The sequence below is a fragment of the Sarcophilus harrisii genome, chromosome 1 (assembly GCF_902635505.1).
Source record: "Sarcophilus harrisii chromosome 1, mSarHar1.11, whole genome shotgun sequence".
NCBI classification, from domain to species: Eukaryota; Metazoa; Chordata; class Mammalia; order Dasyuromorphia; family Dasyuridae; genus Sarcophilus; species Sarcophilus harrisii.
The window spans coordinates 407,072,376-407,089,455 of record NC_045426.1 but is presented as its reverse complement, the minus strand read 5'-3'; positions in this window follow the sequence as shown (position 1 = coordinate 407,089,455).

Genomic DNA, 17,080 nt, shown 5'->3' with positions numbered 1-17,080 from the left:
TTATTTTTGTAATTTTCTTTGAAAATGGTTTTTTTATGTGAAGAGTTCAATATATTTAAAAGGATATTTGCCAAGTACAGGATAAAATTTTAACAAAATTAAAGAGAGCTCTTTTTTAATTAGAAACCATTCATTGTTATGCTGTAAATATTAAAAATACTTTTTTAAAGTTTGCCTTTCAGTCTATGATTCCTTAATTACCTGAGTTAATTGAAGGAAACTAAGTTATACAAGTGAAGCATTCCAATTTAGAAACTTTAATTTGCCCATGGATTGTATCATTTAGCAGAATAACTACTTGGCAACCAATCATTACCTGTAACTGTATTATTCTGACTTTGAAATATCAAGATTTCCCATATCTCATAATTTCATATTTCAGTGTGAATGACAATTCTATTGTATCCTTCCAGAGATGTCAGTGGGATTCTTTGTTGTTTTTCACATAGAAAATATATAGTGATAATAATACAAAAAGCTGATATTTATGTAGTATTTCAAGTTGCAAAATATTTTATGCACATTATCTCATTTGATCATCTAAAGAGTCCAATGATGCAAGTATTAAAAAAATAAACCTTAGAAAGAGGGACTTTAAGAAAAAATAATGATTTTACATTTTTACTGCAAAAATTTTAATTTTTAGATCAATCAAAAGCTTGATTCATTTATAAAAAGTGAATACTGTACTTTTTATCTAAGACTAGGTTTTCTATTTTTTTTAATTGATGTAGCCTCTGTACCCAGATACATTATTTGTCACAAATTGTTAAAAAAAAAGAAAGAAAGAAAGAAAGAAAGAAAAGAAAAGAAAGAAAGTTTGATTTGACAAAGGAAATTTGATTTAAAATGATTTTTTTAATATTTTAATTATTATTTATGCAAATAGGCAATGCTAAATACCTTGCATGCAAACAGGTATCACAACTAGTAGGCTGAACACCTGAAAATAAATTCTCTGGGCATGGCATTTCATGAAACAAAGAAAAATACAAAGCATTCCCAAGTCCTGTGAAGTCATGGCAGCAGCCTGTTTGAAAAGCTTGTTTGATGCATTAGAATCACTCAAAATTTATTAATCTTTATTTATCTCTTAGTCTTCCAAATATGCTAATGACTAATGTAAAGAGTAGAAATTAAATTAGCCATGACTTTCTTTAAAAAAAATAATAAATTCAAAAGGAATTGGTAGATACATTGAAGGAAAGTTTACAGGTTCTTTCTGGACAAGCCAATAAATGAATTGATGGAATTGATTTCTTGTGAATTCACAGAAATTGAGAATTATATAATATGTCATTTGGTTATTTCATATTGCAGTACCCATAATCACTATTTTAAAATTATCACCACATTAAAAATGCAGCTTATATACTTATATATTTCACAGAGAAATTTATTTTTGTAGAGGAATTTATGAGGAAGGCAATAAGATTTTCTAATTTAAATAAGCATATATTTTGATAATACATGACTTTAATCTAAAAGTGGACATAAGAGAGTATGATGAAAAACATGTTAAAATATGCTTCAGGTATAAGAAATGAAATAAAACAGAGACACTTCAAAGAAAAAATTATAAGACACTGGATAAAGCAAGCACCAAATAACAAAAAAAATCTCTCCAATAAATTGATTATATATGAACAGATATTTGGTGACTTATTAATGCTGTGAGTTTTTCTTGAATTAGTTCCCTATAAAGTCAGATTTTTTAAAGCAAAAATTAATATGAAACTAGAATAAAAAATGTTATCCTATTTTTTTAAAAAAAGAAACCTGCCTTTTAAAATAAACTATTTGTACCCCCCCAAAAAAATGAAAATGAACAGATGGAGGAAGAAACATCAGAGCATTATAAAAATTTGATAAAGAAGCTTTGTGATATAAATCATTTGTCATAATAAGGAGACTCAAAGAGCCCAGAAACTATATCATCAAGGACACATATGATATTCTTGTCAAACAATGAGATATAGAAGCCAAGAGCAATACAAACTTATAATATCTTATAGAGGAAGACAGCCAAAGATTATGATCTCATAAAACAGAGTTCCATATGCCACCTCCTTTTCAATCTTTACAAAATTTTTGTAAGAATAATCAATACAAGCACCATCTACATCCAGAGAGAGAACTATGAAGACTGAATATAAATCAACATATTATGTTCAATATGTTAAAAAAAAATACAAATGTACATGTATAACACAAAAAATTTGTTTTCCGTGTAACTGGGAAAAAATAAAAACAATAAATTTCAAAAGGGAATAAAATGTAAAAAAAATTTCATTGATGATTTCCCTTCTAGAATAAAACAGAATCCAATTTTATATTCAAGGATATATTCCTCACATGTTCCTCATTGTTATTATTATAGCTCTCATATAAATTTCACTTGCTTTCTATTTTAACCAGCCCACATATGAATATAATACAAAATCTTTCCTTAGACTCTCTTGCCTATCTTTTTTTTCAGGAAACATTCCCAAATATATTACTTCATGAAGGAGTCAGATGCAAGTACTCTATAATCTCTGTCCCTTCATTTTTTCTTCATTATCTATCTATTTTATGTTACATCACAATATCTTCCCAGATCCTCTGGATGTCCTATCTGACTTATTCCCTATTATGTGTGCTAAAGGTTTCAATCACTTTCTTCTTCACACTTGGAAGTTGCTCAAAAAGTGCAAGCCTTGTTCAGAGAAGATAATCTCCTTCAGTTGTGAACTGATCCAACCATTCTGGAGAGCAATTTGAAATTAGGCCCAATGCCAGAAACTAGGCATTGACCCACACTTAACACCGTACACCAAGATAAGATCAAAATGCATTCATGACCTAGGCATAAAGAATGAGATTATAAATAAATTAGAGGAACATAGGATAGTTTACCTCTCAGACTTGTGGAGGAGGAAGGAATTTGTGACCAAAGAAGAACTAGATCATTATTGATCACAAAATAGAAAATTTTGATTATATCAAATTAAAAAGCCTTTGTACTAACAAAACTAATGCAGGCAAGATTAGAAGGCAAGCAATAAACTGGGAAAACATTTTTACATTCAAAGGTTCTGATAAAGGCCTCATTTCCATAATATATAGAGAATTGACTCTAATTTATAAGAAATCAAGCCATTCTCCAATTGATAAATGGTCAAAGGGATATGAACAAACAATTTTCAGATGAAGAAATGGAAACTATTTCTAGCCATATGAAAAGATGCTCCAAGTCATTATTAATCAGAGAAATGCAAATTAAGACAACCCTGATATACCACTACACACCTGTCAGATTGGCTAGAATGACAGGGAAAGATAATGCTGAATGTTGGAGGGGATGTGGAAAAACTGGGACACTGATACATTGTTGGTGGAATTGTGAATGGATCCAGCCAATCTGGAGAGCAATTTGGAATTATGCTTAAAAAGTTATCAAACTGTGCATACCCTTTGGTCCAGCAGTGCTATTACTGGAATTATCTCCCAAAGAGATCTTAAAGAAGGGAGAGGGACCTATATGTGTACCAATGTTTGTGGCAGCCCTCTTTGTAATGGCCAGAAACTGGAATATGAATGGATGCCCATCAGTTGAAGAATGGCTGAATAAATTGTGGTATATGAATGTTATAGAATATTATTGTTCTGTAAGAAATGACCAGCAGGAGGATTTTAGAAAGGCCTGGAGAGACTTACATGAACTGATGCTGAGTGAAACAAGCAGGACCAGGAGATCATTATATACTTCAACAACAATACTACATGATGATCAATTCTGTTGGACGTGGCCCTCTTCAGCAATGAGATGAACCAAATCAATTCCATTTGTTCGATAATGAAGAGAACCAGCTACACTGAGTGAAAGAACTCTGGGAAATGAGTGTGAACCACTACATTACATTTCCAATCCCTCTGTTTTTGTCCACTTGCATTTTTTATTACCTTCTCAAGTTAATTTTACCTTATTTCTAAGTCCACTTTTTCTTGTGCAGAAAAATAACTGGATGGATATGTATACATATATTGTATTTAATATATATTTTACATATGTAACAAGTATTGGTCTATCTGCCATCTAGGGGAAGGGGTGGGGCGAAGGAGGGGAAAAGTTGGAACAGAAGTTTTTGCAAGGGTCAATGCTAAAAAATTACCCATGCATATATCATAAATAAAAAGCTATAATAATAATAATAATAATAATAATTAAAGAAATTAGGCCCAAAGCTCTATCAAACTGTGCATACTCTTTTATCCAGCAGTATCTCTACTGGATCTGTATTCCAAAAAGATCATAAAAAAGGGAACAAAAGTTACATTGCAAAAATGTTTGTGGCAGCCCTTTTTATAACGGCAAGGAAATAGAAACTGAGTGGATGCCCATCAGTTGGATAATGGCTAAATTAGTTATGGTATAAGAATGTTATGGAATATTATTGTTCTATAAGAAATGATCAGAAAGATGATTTTAGACAGCCCTGGAGAGACTTACATGAACTGTATTTTCACCTTTTTTGTAGTTTTTTGCTTGCTTTACATTTTCTTTCTCTTTTTTTCTTTTTAATTTGATTCTTTTTGTGTAGCATGATAATTGTAAAAATATGTATTGCAGAATTGCACATGTTTAATATATATTGAATTACTTGCTATCTAAGGAAAGGGGTAGGAGAAGGGAAGGAGAAAAAATTTGGAACACAAGGTTTTGCGAAGTTTAATGTTGAAAACTATCTTTGGATGAATTTTAAAAACAAAAAAGTAAAAAGCTAAAAAAAAGTGCCCAACCCCCTTAATAGAGCCTATTTCAAGGCTCTTATCATATGCATTTCACCATCTCTGCCCCCCCCAAATATAAGAGATTGCTCATGACTCAATTGCTCATTGCAAATGACTCAAAAGTAACCCCTCTATAATGAAAAGAACTGAATTTTCTCTTCCTTTCTGTGAGTTCCCTTCAATGTTCTACCACTATTTTCCCAAAGCCCAAAAGCAAAATTAAAAAATAAAAATGTCAAATCCACATCTCCTTTCTAGTACTAAGAAAGTAATAAAGCTTTCCTATCTTGACTCACTTCTTCCTTCTCTCCTTTTGAAAGGTGGTGATTGTCGTAATTCATTCATTTTCAGTAGAGTCCAGCTCTTTGTGACCCCATTTGGGGTTTTCTTGGTAAATATTCTGGAACAGTATGCCATTTCCTTTTCCAGTTTATCTTACAGATGAGGAAACTGAGTCAAGCAGGATTGAATGACTTGCCTAAGCTCATATAGTTAGTAAATGAGTGAGGTCAGATTTGAAATTAGGAAGATGAGTCTAACTGACTAGGTCTGGCACTCTATCCACTCTGCAACTTAGCTAAAAACCTATCTTTTGATAGGTTTACTTCTTTACTATCACACCTCTATATAGTGACCCCAAAACTTAGAATCATCATATATACACATATGTATATATTTATATATGTGTATAACTGTATGTATGTATATAGAGATATATGTATTTATAAAATTTTCTAATTAAGGAATGTGAACTATTGTTCCTGAAATATTCATTCAGTTCCTCTTTACTACTTCCTATAATTTTTTAAGACATACTTTATCTGAAAGCCTAGAATTGCTCAGATTCATATGCTTCAACCTCTAAGGAGTCAGAGAGATTTTCCTGAATGCTGCCAAGGAGCACCAAAAACTATTGTTTAGCACTGCAGCAACATGTGGGCTGTTGGGCACCAGGGCAGCAAAGGAGATGGCTGTATTAAGGGAGTGGCAGCTGTCAAGTTTCTCTATGGAAGTGGTTTTCTCTTAATTGTTTCCATAAGAATTCTTTAATTTCTTTGTTTGCTGTTGTTTTTATTACATTATTAAATGATCATTTTTTTCCTTTTCTTTTTGGTTTTTTTCTTTGGGAGGGGGGATTTGTTCAGCTTGAATGGAATAATGATGACGCTGATAAGAAGTCAGAACTAGGTACTCTTATGTTATCCTTCTATTTTCTCTGTCAAGGAGAATGTTTTTTGGAATGGGAAAGACAGAAGAAAAATGAGTAATAGAGAGTTATTATTCAAGATAATTAAGGGAACACCTAGCTGGTAGGCCCAAATCATCTATATTCTCAAGGATTTAAAGATGTGATTGCAGAGCCACTGACAGTGATCTTAGAAAGATTCTAAAGAATTTGTGACAGGCTTCAGGATTTGAGAGAGGTAAATATTTTAATTTTCTTTTTTTAAAAAGCAGAAGGGGGAAGGAGGAAGATAATAAAATCTACATTAACTATTAGCCAGTATTCTAAAATCAAATATCTGGCAAAATTCTAGAGTATCTTTTTTAAGTGATAGTTTAAAAGGATCTAGAAAAGAAATCTGTGTTCATCAAAAAAGACAGCATGAATTCATTGAAAATTGATCATGTGGTTCATTTTATAGAAAAATGTTAAAGTAATGTTTAGCAAAATTCCTCCAACCAAAAAAGCTCTAAAGAAGGAAAAATATTCTCAATCTAGAGTAGCTAAAGTTGAATTAACAAAATAAAGACACTAAAATGAAAAGCTTTATGGCGTAACATTGGTGAACTGGATGGAGATCTAATTTCCACAGAATTATATTTTTAAAAATCAAAGAAATGAAATATAAGGGTTAAGCTGACAAGGAACCAAGGAAACAAAATTTATAGAGGGACTGCCAATATAGTTATTCATAGGAAACCATGACTAAATAAGGAGAATGTCACTGGAAGATGTAATCAGGGTTAGGGAGTTGATCTCAGGTAGGGATTTAGGTACTTTGGCTAGATTGTAATCTCTGTAGTACTCCCTCAATGGGGAAAAAGGGTGAGACTTGTATTTCAGGACAGACTGTGCTTTTGTGCTTCAAGGGTGTGCCTACTAGTTTAGACACCCACTCTTACAAGAATGTAAAATAAAATCTTTCCTGGATTCATCAGAAAATCAGTGGAGTTCTTGATAAAACGTTTGTTTCTTACAAACTGAAATACATAAGGCTCCAATTCATTTCTGACTATATTCCCCAGTCCAACATGCCACAAGTTCATGCAAACTCACAGGCTTGTGTATCTAGTCAAATTATAATAGACCTGTCCAATAACCCCATGAAAACAACTCAGTCTGAACCACTGACAACAAAACCCACTGGCCCTGCCCTCTAGTTTCCTCTAAATTAATTTCAACTGGAGAGCTCCTGTTGTCACCAAGCCTTCTTGGCAATGGCTAACATTAAGCAGTGACAAATACTCAGAGTTAAAAAGCAAGCCAAAATCCAGCATCTCTGTCTTTGCATCTGGTGATGAGGTGGCAAATGAACAAATTGCTCCACAGACAGTAGGTCCAAGTGCAGTATCATATATACACCAACATAACCACTTTTCCTTCTGTCAATTTTTAGATCTCTGGAATATATTTATTTGTCCTTTTGTCAGATATAGAAATTGAAGTGATGCTTTTGTTTTTGTTTTTAAGAATGGTCAAAAAATTTAAGAGGAAATAAAAGGTTAAGCTCTCACAACAACAGAACTATGAAGTGTTTAGTATTAGCTTAGTTTTTTTTTTCCTCTTTTCCTTTTTTCCCTAATTTTTAGCTCCACTAAAGTTTAAATTTTAGCTCCACTCCAGTTTAAAAAGTAAAAGTAGAGGGGAGGGGGTGGAAGGAGGGAAGGGAAAAGTCGGAACAGAAGTGAGTGCAAGGGATAATGTTATAAAAAATTACCCAGGCATATGTTCTGTTAATAAAAAGTTATAATTTTTAAAAAAGTAAAAGTAGTACTTTATGGACATCTGTAGAAATCAAGAAAAATCACATGCATTCAAGCACTTAAATAGTATTAAATGGATAAGAGCAACAAAAAAAGCATTTGTTGCAGAGATCATTTCATAATAGAGCATTGAGATTACATCCACAAAACCCTGTGACTGTAGAAAATAACTTCATTAGCAAAATGCTTCGTTCTATTTTCACAAAAGAATGATTTTTGCCTATAATTTATTAGAGTATGATTATAAAGTAGGTCACCGAGTAATATCTGGGGAGCTAATGAATTCTATCCTCATAGGCAAGATCTACATTTAGTTAGGAAAACAAACTATAAAGCCAGAATGGTCACGTTTATAGATATGCAAATAGGAGGGACTTCAGAGGATTTCTATTCAATCAACAAGCATTTATTTAATACTTTCTAAGAGTTAGGTATGGTGGTAAGAGCTGGAAATATAAATAGCAAAAGCAAAGACACCTCTCAAGGAGTTTACATTATAATGAAAGAAGATAACACATAAAAAGAAGATGAAAATCAAGTACAGGAGAAAAGTACCTAAGAAGGGGACTATGGTGGAGATGTCCAGATTTCAACCTAGTGAGAAAAGGAGAGAGCTGACCAAAAAGACCTCCTTAAATGGAGATTCTGAGAAGAGTCTTTCAGTCCAAAGGTTGACTGTAAAATACCCCCATATTCTATAAATTGAGGCGTGGAGAAGTTTCCCAATATCACATAGATAAAAGGTATCAGGTCAATGTCATCCTCATTCTAATCATTATTCAGATGTTCAGAAGTCCTTTTCATTCTACCTTGTTTTGAAAAAAAGAAAACGTGAGTTTTGAAATATTGTTCAGTGACCACAACTATTCCTTGAATTATAATTTATTAGATTCAAATAGAATTTTTTGAAAGATACTACTGATAACAGGAATCTAGAAGAAGGAAAAACAAAAATTCCATATATTTTTTAAAAATCACAGGTATCAGTCTAGCTGGATGAAAACAAAAGGTAGTTAATATTAATATTCAATGTTCAATGAACAATAAAAAAATTTCATGGAAATTACAATATCTTTGAAATTGATCACTTTACCCTCAGAGTTTCATGCGTTTGCTATTAGCAGCACAGAATGGTAAAAGTCCAAAGACTTGCAATGACTCTCCAGTAAAACTCATCAATATTTTCAAAACACATCATGCTTTGTTTGAGATGCATTAGCTACCTTATTGGGTTCTCTGTAGTGAATTATCTCTCTGTTTTAATCCTTGACCTACTGATGATGTCTCAAAATGCATTAAGGCACCAATTAGGTATTTCTCTACCCTTTCTTTATGCTGATTAGGCAGTTGGCAGACTCCTCTAAACATAATAGGATTCATTTGTCTTTTCTTGCTTGGTATGACACAGGTTTTTATTTTAAATAAGTGAATATGAATCATTTCACCATCCATTGTACCTTAACATTAAAATCATGAGGGTGGAGTAGAGAAAGAAGAAAGATTAGAGGGTAAAAAGAGAAAAGATAAGTAATTGTTTATTCTTTAGAATTCTTAAATTTTAAAATAAAGTAGAAATATTGTGATTGTCCTTAGAAAAGTTGAAGTCAGTTTTTAAAATTTAATTCCCCTTCTTTTAGAATAACAAAATTATAATTTTCTTCCCCATATTGAGTTTCCTTGTTTCTATTGCTCTTTTTTAAAGAATTCTTTTGTTTTCTTTTTTTCATGTTCTCCAGAGGACAGGATAGTGCTAATAATCTACTTATAAATCATATATAAATTGTTCCCTAGAACCTGGTCATTTCTTTTTCTTTTTTTTGCAATTATGTAAAAATTTCCATAATTGTCATTTTGTAGAAAAAAATTCAAATAAAATGTAAAATATTTAAAGATAGAAAGTAAAAATGCTTCAGTCTATATTCAATTATTTCTCTGGAGGCAGATAGTATGTTTCTTCTTGAGTCCATTGGAATTGTCTTAGATCATTTTATTGTTGAGAACAGCTATCATTCATAGTTCTTCATCATGAATAATATTTTTATGTCAATGTTCTCCTGATCATGTTCACTTCACTATGCATCAGTTCATGTAAATCTTTCCAGGTTTTTCTGAAGTCATCCTTGTTGTTATTTCTTATGGCATAACCATATTCCATTAATAAAAATAATTAATAAACCACATCTTTTTTAGTCATTTCTCAATTGACAGGCATCCCTCTGATTTCCAATTCTTAGCCACCAAGATGATATGATGTACATAAGAGACGATATACAAATAGATTATCTTCCCTTTTTTGGATGTCTTTGAGATATAGATCTAGCAGTGGTATTGCTGAATCAAAGGATATACATAGTTTTAATGTCCTTTGGGCTCATTTCCAAATTGCTCTCCAGAATGAGTGGATTGGTTTACAACTCCACCAATATTGCATTAGTGTCCAAGTTTTCTCACAACCCCACCAAAACTTATTTTCTTTTTCATCCTATTAGCCAATCGGATAAGGGTGAGATGGAATCTCAGAGTTTCTTTTAATTTGCATTTCTCTGATTGGTAGTGATTTAGAACATTTTTTCATATAAATACAGATAGTTTTGATTTCTTTGTTTAAAAATTGCCTATTCATATCCTTTGATCATTTATCAATTGGGAATGGCTTGTATTTTTTATAAATTTAACTCAGTTCTCTATATATTTGATAAATGAGACCTTTATTAGATATAACTGTGCAAAAAAAAAATTTCCCAGTTTATGATTTTCCTTATAATTTTAATTACATTAGTTTTGTTTGTGTGAAAAGTTTTTAAATTTTTATAATAAAAATTATCTATTTTATATTCTGTAATGTTCTCTAATTCTTGTTTGATTATAAAGTCTTCCCTTATCCATAAATCTGACAGATAAACTACTCCAATCTCTCTTAATGTGCTTATATTATCATCCTTTATGTGTAAATTACATACCCATTTTGACCTTATCTTGGTATATGGGTATGAGATGTTGGTCTATGATATCCAAAGGCTTAAAACAAGTTAAAAAATACAACAGGATGTTACACACACACACACACACACACACACACGTATGTGTGTGTGTATATATATATATATACATACATACATACACACACACACACATATATATATGCTGTGTATGTATGTGTTCTTTTGTTACTGGGAATCTCAAAAGACAAAATTATATATGGGCATAGATCTTAAATAAAATTTTAAAAGCCCAAGAAGCAATGCAATGTAGTGGTTTCAGAATTAGTTAAATAGCTAGGTCTAAAGAGTTGACATACATGTATACTTATTGTGTATCTAATTTATATTTTAATATATTTAACATATACTGATCATCCTGCCATCTGGTGGAGGGGGTGGGGGTAAGAGGTGAAAAATTGGAACAAGAGGTTTGGGAATTGTTAATGCTGTAAAGTTACCCATGCATATAACCTGTAAATAAAAGGCTATTAAATAAAAAAAATAATAAATAAAAATAAAGTACTAAAAAAAAAAAAAGAGTTGACATATATAGTACAAAATACCCCATAAATTTTCCCTGAAATCAGTACTTTACCTTATCCATTATTATAATATTGAGGGTTTTTTCTAAAGGAAATTTTCAAAGGAATATATGTTGCATCAAACTTGCAGATGTCACAAAACTGTGAAAGATTGTCTACACATTGCATGAGAGGAACAAAATCGAAAAAGACCTTAATGGGCAAGAATATGGAGCTGGAATTAATAAGATGAAATTTAATAGGGAAAAGGATATGATCTTATATTTGGTTTCAAAACATCAACTTCAAATGCACAATATGAAGAATGTGTGCCTAATAGGCACACAAATTACTGTTTGAAAAGATCTGAGAGTTTAAAGGAACTGAAATTCAATAAAAGTCATCAGCATGATACAGCTGTTAGGAAAGCTAATAGAAGCTTAGGCTGCTTTAAGGGAGGATTTAGTTGTAGCCTGTCATTCTGCTTGGCCAGACAACATCTGGAGTATTATGTTTGTTTATTGGTACTACATTTTAGGAAAAGTATTGATAAGGGAGAGTACATCCAGATGAGGACAAACAGGAAAACAGAGTCTCAAATTTAGCCTCTGTAACAATTGATTGAAGGAATTGTGGATGTTAAGCCTAAAGAAGAAAAGTTTTGTTTTGGTTTGGTTTTTTGCTTTTCTTTGGGGGGGGAGGGATTTTTTAAAATTTCTTTTACTTTTTGTGGCAAAGTGGATATGTTAGTTGCTGTCAAGTATTAGGAAGATCACACTTCACACTACCTTTTATTAAAGAATTGTTTCCTCTGATCTCTGAGTGGATTATCTTAATATGATTCTTCATTATGTTCTAAGAACAGTATGAGTCTGTTTTCTTACTTATTCCTTTATTTCATTTTACTCTACTCCATATTACCTCTTGTCCTTTTAAAAAATAATTTTTCTTATAAGCATGAAATGCATTTGGAGTACTATAGATCTGTCTTACAAAAAAGTTGTCAGAGATTGTTAATATTGCAAAGGACTGTTTCTGACTTCCTGACCCAGTTTGGGGTTTTCTTGTTAGAGATTTTAGAATAGCTTGTCATTTTTTTCTTTAGTTCATGTTACAGATAAGGAAACTGAATCAAAGATGGTTAAGCGTCTTGTCCAGCATTACACAGCTGGTAAGTGTCAAAGGCCATAATTTGAACTCACAAAAATAAGTCTTCCTAATTGCAGGTCCTATACTCTATCCACTGTCTACATAGATGCCACTTTGTCATTGTAAGGGAATTTAGAGAAATATAAAGCTGTAACATGGTACAGGAGTAAGAGCACAGATTTGGGGACAGAGGATCTGAGTTCAAATTTTGGCCCTGTTACTTATTATCTATTGTATTTTGGGCAAGAATATCATTTAATTTGTTTAGGCTCCTTATCTATAAATGAAGGAAACTAGATTAGATGACTTCTGAGGTCCCTTCCTGCTCTAAATCTATAAGTTTCTATATATTATATGTTACATATATATGTATATATTACATAATAATAAAAATATAATAGGTTCTAGACCAAACTACTCATTTTCCAAATGAAGAAACTAAAATATAAGATCACCTGACCTAGTTCAAATATAAGACTAACAGAAAAGGTAAAATTAGAATATGCCTTTGACTTTCAGCATAGGATCCATTGCATTATCTCCCCACCCACTATTCACTATTAATTGCCCTATTTCTTAACTTCCTCTCAAGAGTTTCAAGCATTATAGAAATAGATATTATCTGTCTCTTTAATAAGAGACACTGTATGGTAAGATTTTATCACCTGAGATTTTATCACATTTTTACCAAATATCCATAGAAAATATGGTCATGCTATAAACTTTTTAAATATATTCAAGCAGAGAAATCTGCTCTCACAACATGTCTCACAATATGAAATATGTCTCACAAGCATATCTAATAACCATCATAAGGCTACAAATGAAAACAGAGATAAAAATGACTTCTTTGAAGATGAAGAGAAGTTGATTGCTTGAGCCTCATTGCCTGCATTATGTCTTGAGAAATCCATGTTTATAAATAAAGCTTAATAACATTTGTGAAATTCAGAAATGAGAACATCTCTGTGGCAATCATTAGGCTAAAAATATTTGTTTTACTTCATCCTTCCTATAATGGAAAATCGAGGAAAAGTCAAAACAATTTATTGTTAAGAAAAAGAATGTAATATTCTTCTCTAAAATTTAATGTTTTCTGGGAGCAGGTTTCTTGGGAGGCTTCTGGAAGCAGCCTTCATTTCATTTCAATGTAATCACCCCAAATGCAGCCAGGAGTTAAAATCCAAATCCTTTACTGTCTCCTTCAAAGTTTTATCTCTTTCACTTGGGGCTCGGCTAGTTTTTCTGGAGGCCTATCTCTCTCCTGGGTTCCAAGAGGTTTTGCTCCCGCCTATCTTCTCTGGCTACTGAATGTCCCCAAATGAATCCTGGCTGAGGCTCCCAGAGCTTCTAGTGGGCTTATCCTTTCTGGCCCTGAGACCTCCTCCTTATATGCCCCATACTGAGTATACACCAATCATTATATGACTAGGAAACCATTATTTGTTGTAGGATTAAATCAGTACTAAATTAAATTTAACCACTGACTCCTCAATTCCACTTACTTAGCACCTTGTAAGGATCCTAACAAAAGAAGTAGGAGATTTTTGAGAATTGCCTACTTTTAATACTGCTACATCTAATCCCCTTTTCATGAAAATGCAAAAGATGCCCTATATAACAAAATTAGGTTTATCAAACACATTTTAATCACAGAAGTCTCTTTGAGAGACTTAAGAGGTATTCGAAATGTAAAAGAACCTTTTTTAGCAGAGAAAAAGAAAAAAGTCAAGGTGAAAAAAATGTTTAAAGTTCTTTGGGGAAGAGGATTTTATTTTAGTGAACAAATGAGAGGTATACATTTAATATGTAAATGAATTCAATAATAATGTTTTTTTTAAATGATTCAATAACAATTATTATTTACTAATAATAAGGTAGATACAGAAGATGTTCAGGAGGGCCCAAGGACTAAGGGGGAACATAAAGCAAACATATTAATCCCCATTATTTTAGAAGATGAAAAAGATAGCTATATAAAAATTATTTGTTTTCAATATAACTTGATTTCATTATTTTATTTTAAGATTTATGCCTATGAAACATTTTGCTTTTCAAAATTCCCAATGACTAAAGAACATATATGTGTGTGTGTGTTGTGTGTGTGTGTACACACACACAACATACACACATATACACTCACACAATATAATGTCCTGTTTATAATTTGTTTTACGTCTTTGAACAATATAATGACTTCTTGTGTTCACATGATTTCCTCTTTTGTTTTTGAGAATTTCTATTAAACAAATTAAGAATATCAACATTGTTCTGAGCCTCCAGTTAGAAAAATCCCAAGGATTTAGTCAGAGATGCCTAAATGGCAACTAGCTGCCTTAACTTATGCTAACACTCATTTCTAGCTAACCTTTGGCTTCTTTGAGTCAAAATTTATACTGGAGAAATATCTTTCTCTTTTTATTCTTTCTATTCTGCTACCAGATCTTCAAATCTTTCTTTCAGAACTGTATTGGTAGTTCTGACTACCACAAAATATGACTAGATTTCCTCAAACAATCTGAATACTGTCATGTTGTTCATCCAAGGATTTTCCTACTTAATCTAAAGCCTAATTGATTAGTTGGTTGAAAACTTATTCTCACCTGGTCAAAGTACCAGATCATATAATTTTATCATTTACTTTTGATGAGATGAAATGACTTGATTAATTTGCTCCATTAACCCCCGACCTCATTCTTATACTAACAAACATTGCAGATATTTAATGTCCCAGTTTAGTACTCAGGGATTAATAATTTTTCCTTCCATACTACATGATAGGATATTGCCTTTCTTTCCTTTAGATATAGCATGAAACATGAAGCAATAAGAGGGAATTTAAATAATTTATAAATAATTTTATAAATATAAATTTATAAAATAATTTTATAAAGCACCCTCAGATGAACTCTAATGGACTGGGAGTAATTGGTGAAAGTCTGGAGTGTTCCTCTTAGCCCTTACTTGAAGAGTATACTGATAAATGTTTAACAACTCATTCTCTGAAAAAAAAATTACTTATATATATATATTGTTTCAAGAAACTTTATATTTGATCTGCTTTACCCATACTTTCTTATATCTAAACATTAACAAGAAAATAAATCAAACTCTAATTTATAGTGTTTCTTGATTTCTGAGTTGTAAATGATGACAATCAAATCTCCCCACTGGGTTTGATCTGGCTTTAGCATACCCCTATTCTAAATCCATAGATAATAGAGGTATAAGCAGGAGACATACTTCCTAAGGAGAGAATGACAAAATGTGATGTCACCAAAAGACAACATGGAGTAAGAGAGAGAGATTTTTTCATAAAGTGCAAAAAAATTTTTTTTCTTTGAGATCTCGGAATGCTACAATAAAGGAAGTTCAAGAAAAGATTAAAGAAACAGACTATATTTTTAGCTGTGAAACAGGTTGGACAGATATAGATATTTGGTGCCAAATTTTAGTGTGTAAAGAATTGAAAATGTTTCCTTGCTGTAGGAGCAATAGGCTCCTGGGAAAAGAAACAAACACCATCCATCTGCTAAAGGATGACGAGAACAGTGAGAGGTAACACTGCAGGAAGTAAGAGCTACATAAGCCAGAATAGTTAAGAGAGCAATGGGGAGCATAAAATGACTGTCATCTTCTGGGAGCTGAGCAAATAGATGGTAAGTGTGAGCTGTGAAACAGTACAGACAAAGGAACCTGGGTCAGGAAGTTAGTGACTACTCTTGGTAGCAGTTTCTGAGAATAACAGAGATTGCTGCAAGAAAAGCAACAGTAAACAGATAAGATCCCAGGCAGGACTATTTGGTAAGTATTAAAGTGTAGGAGCAGCCCAGAAGTGTCCCCTACTGGAATTTTACCCAAAGCAATATTGTAAAATAACCAATATTTTACAATCCTCTGGGAAAGGAAAGAAAATGTTATTTCCTATGGCTCCAAGATGAATTATATCTAATCCCTCTGACCTATCAGTAACATTTCCCACGCAAAACTTTGTGAATTTATATGCTTCTAAAGGAAATGACTGTTTGGTTGATCAGAGAGGGGAGAATATCTAATAAAATAATTAGCATATTATAGTTATCATATTGCCATATTATCTTTGGGAAGTCCCAAAAGTATTCCTAGGTTCTTCATATAAAAATAGAAATTCTATATGACACAAGAGTTACAGTAGAAAAGAAAATGACAAATCGGAATTCATCTAGAAGTGGGAGGATAGAATGAAGGGAAAAAAATGGATAAATACCGAGTAAGAAGGAGGAATATTTATCCTGAAGTAGAGAAGACTTGGGAAACACATAATCATTATCTTCAAGAAAGGCTATAATGTTGGCAAAGATTTTGAAATGTTCTCCTTAGTTTCAGAAAATAGAAGCTATATAAAGGCATACTGAACCTTGATGTCATGAAAAATTTCCTAAAAATTGAAACTGGATAAAAAAATAGAATTGACTGCTTTGGGATATAGTAGGTTTACCTTCAGGGGAAATGAAGTGGAAGTTGGCAGACTACTTATCAGAGAGAAGGTAAAGGAGATTCCTATCTAGACACAGATTGGACTTAGATGGGCTTTGAATTCTATTCTATCTCTGAGATTCTATGAATCTATATCAATAAACTATTCTTCCAATAAAAAACCTTTTTCAATGCTTCATTGAAACATAAAGA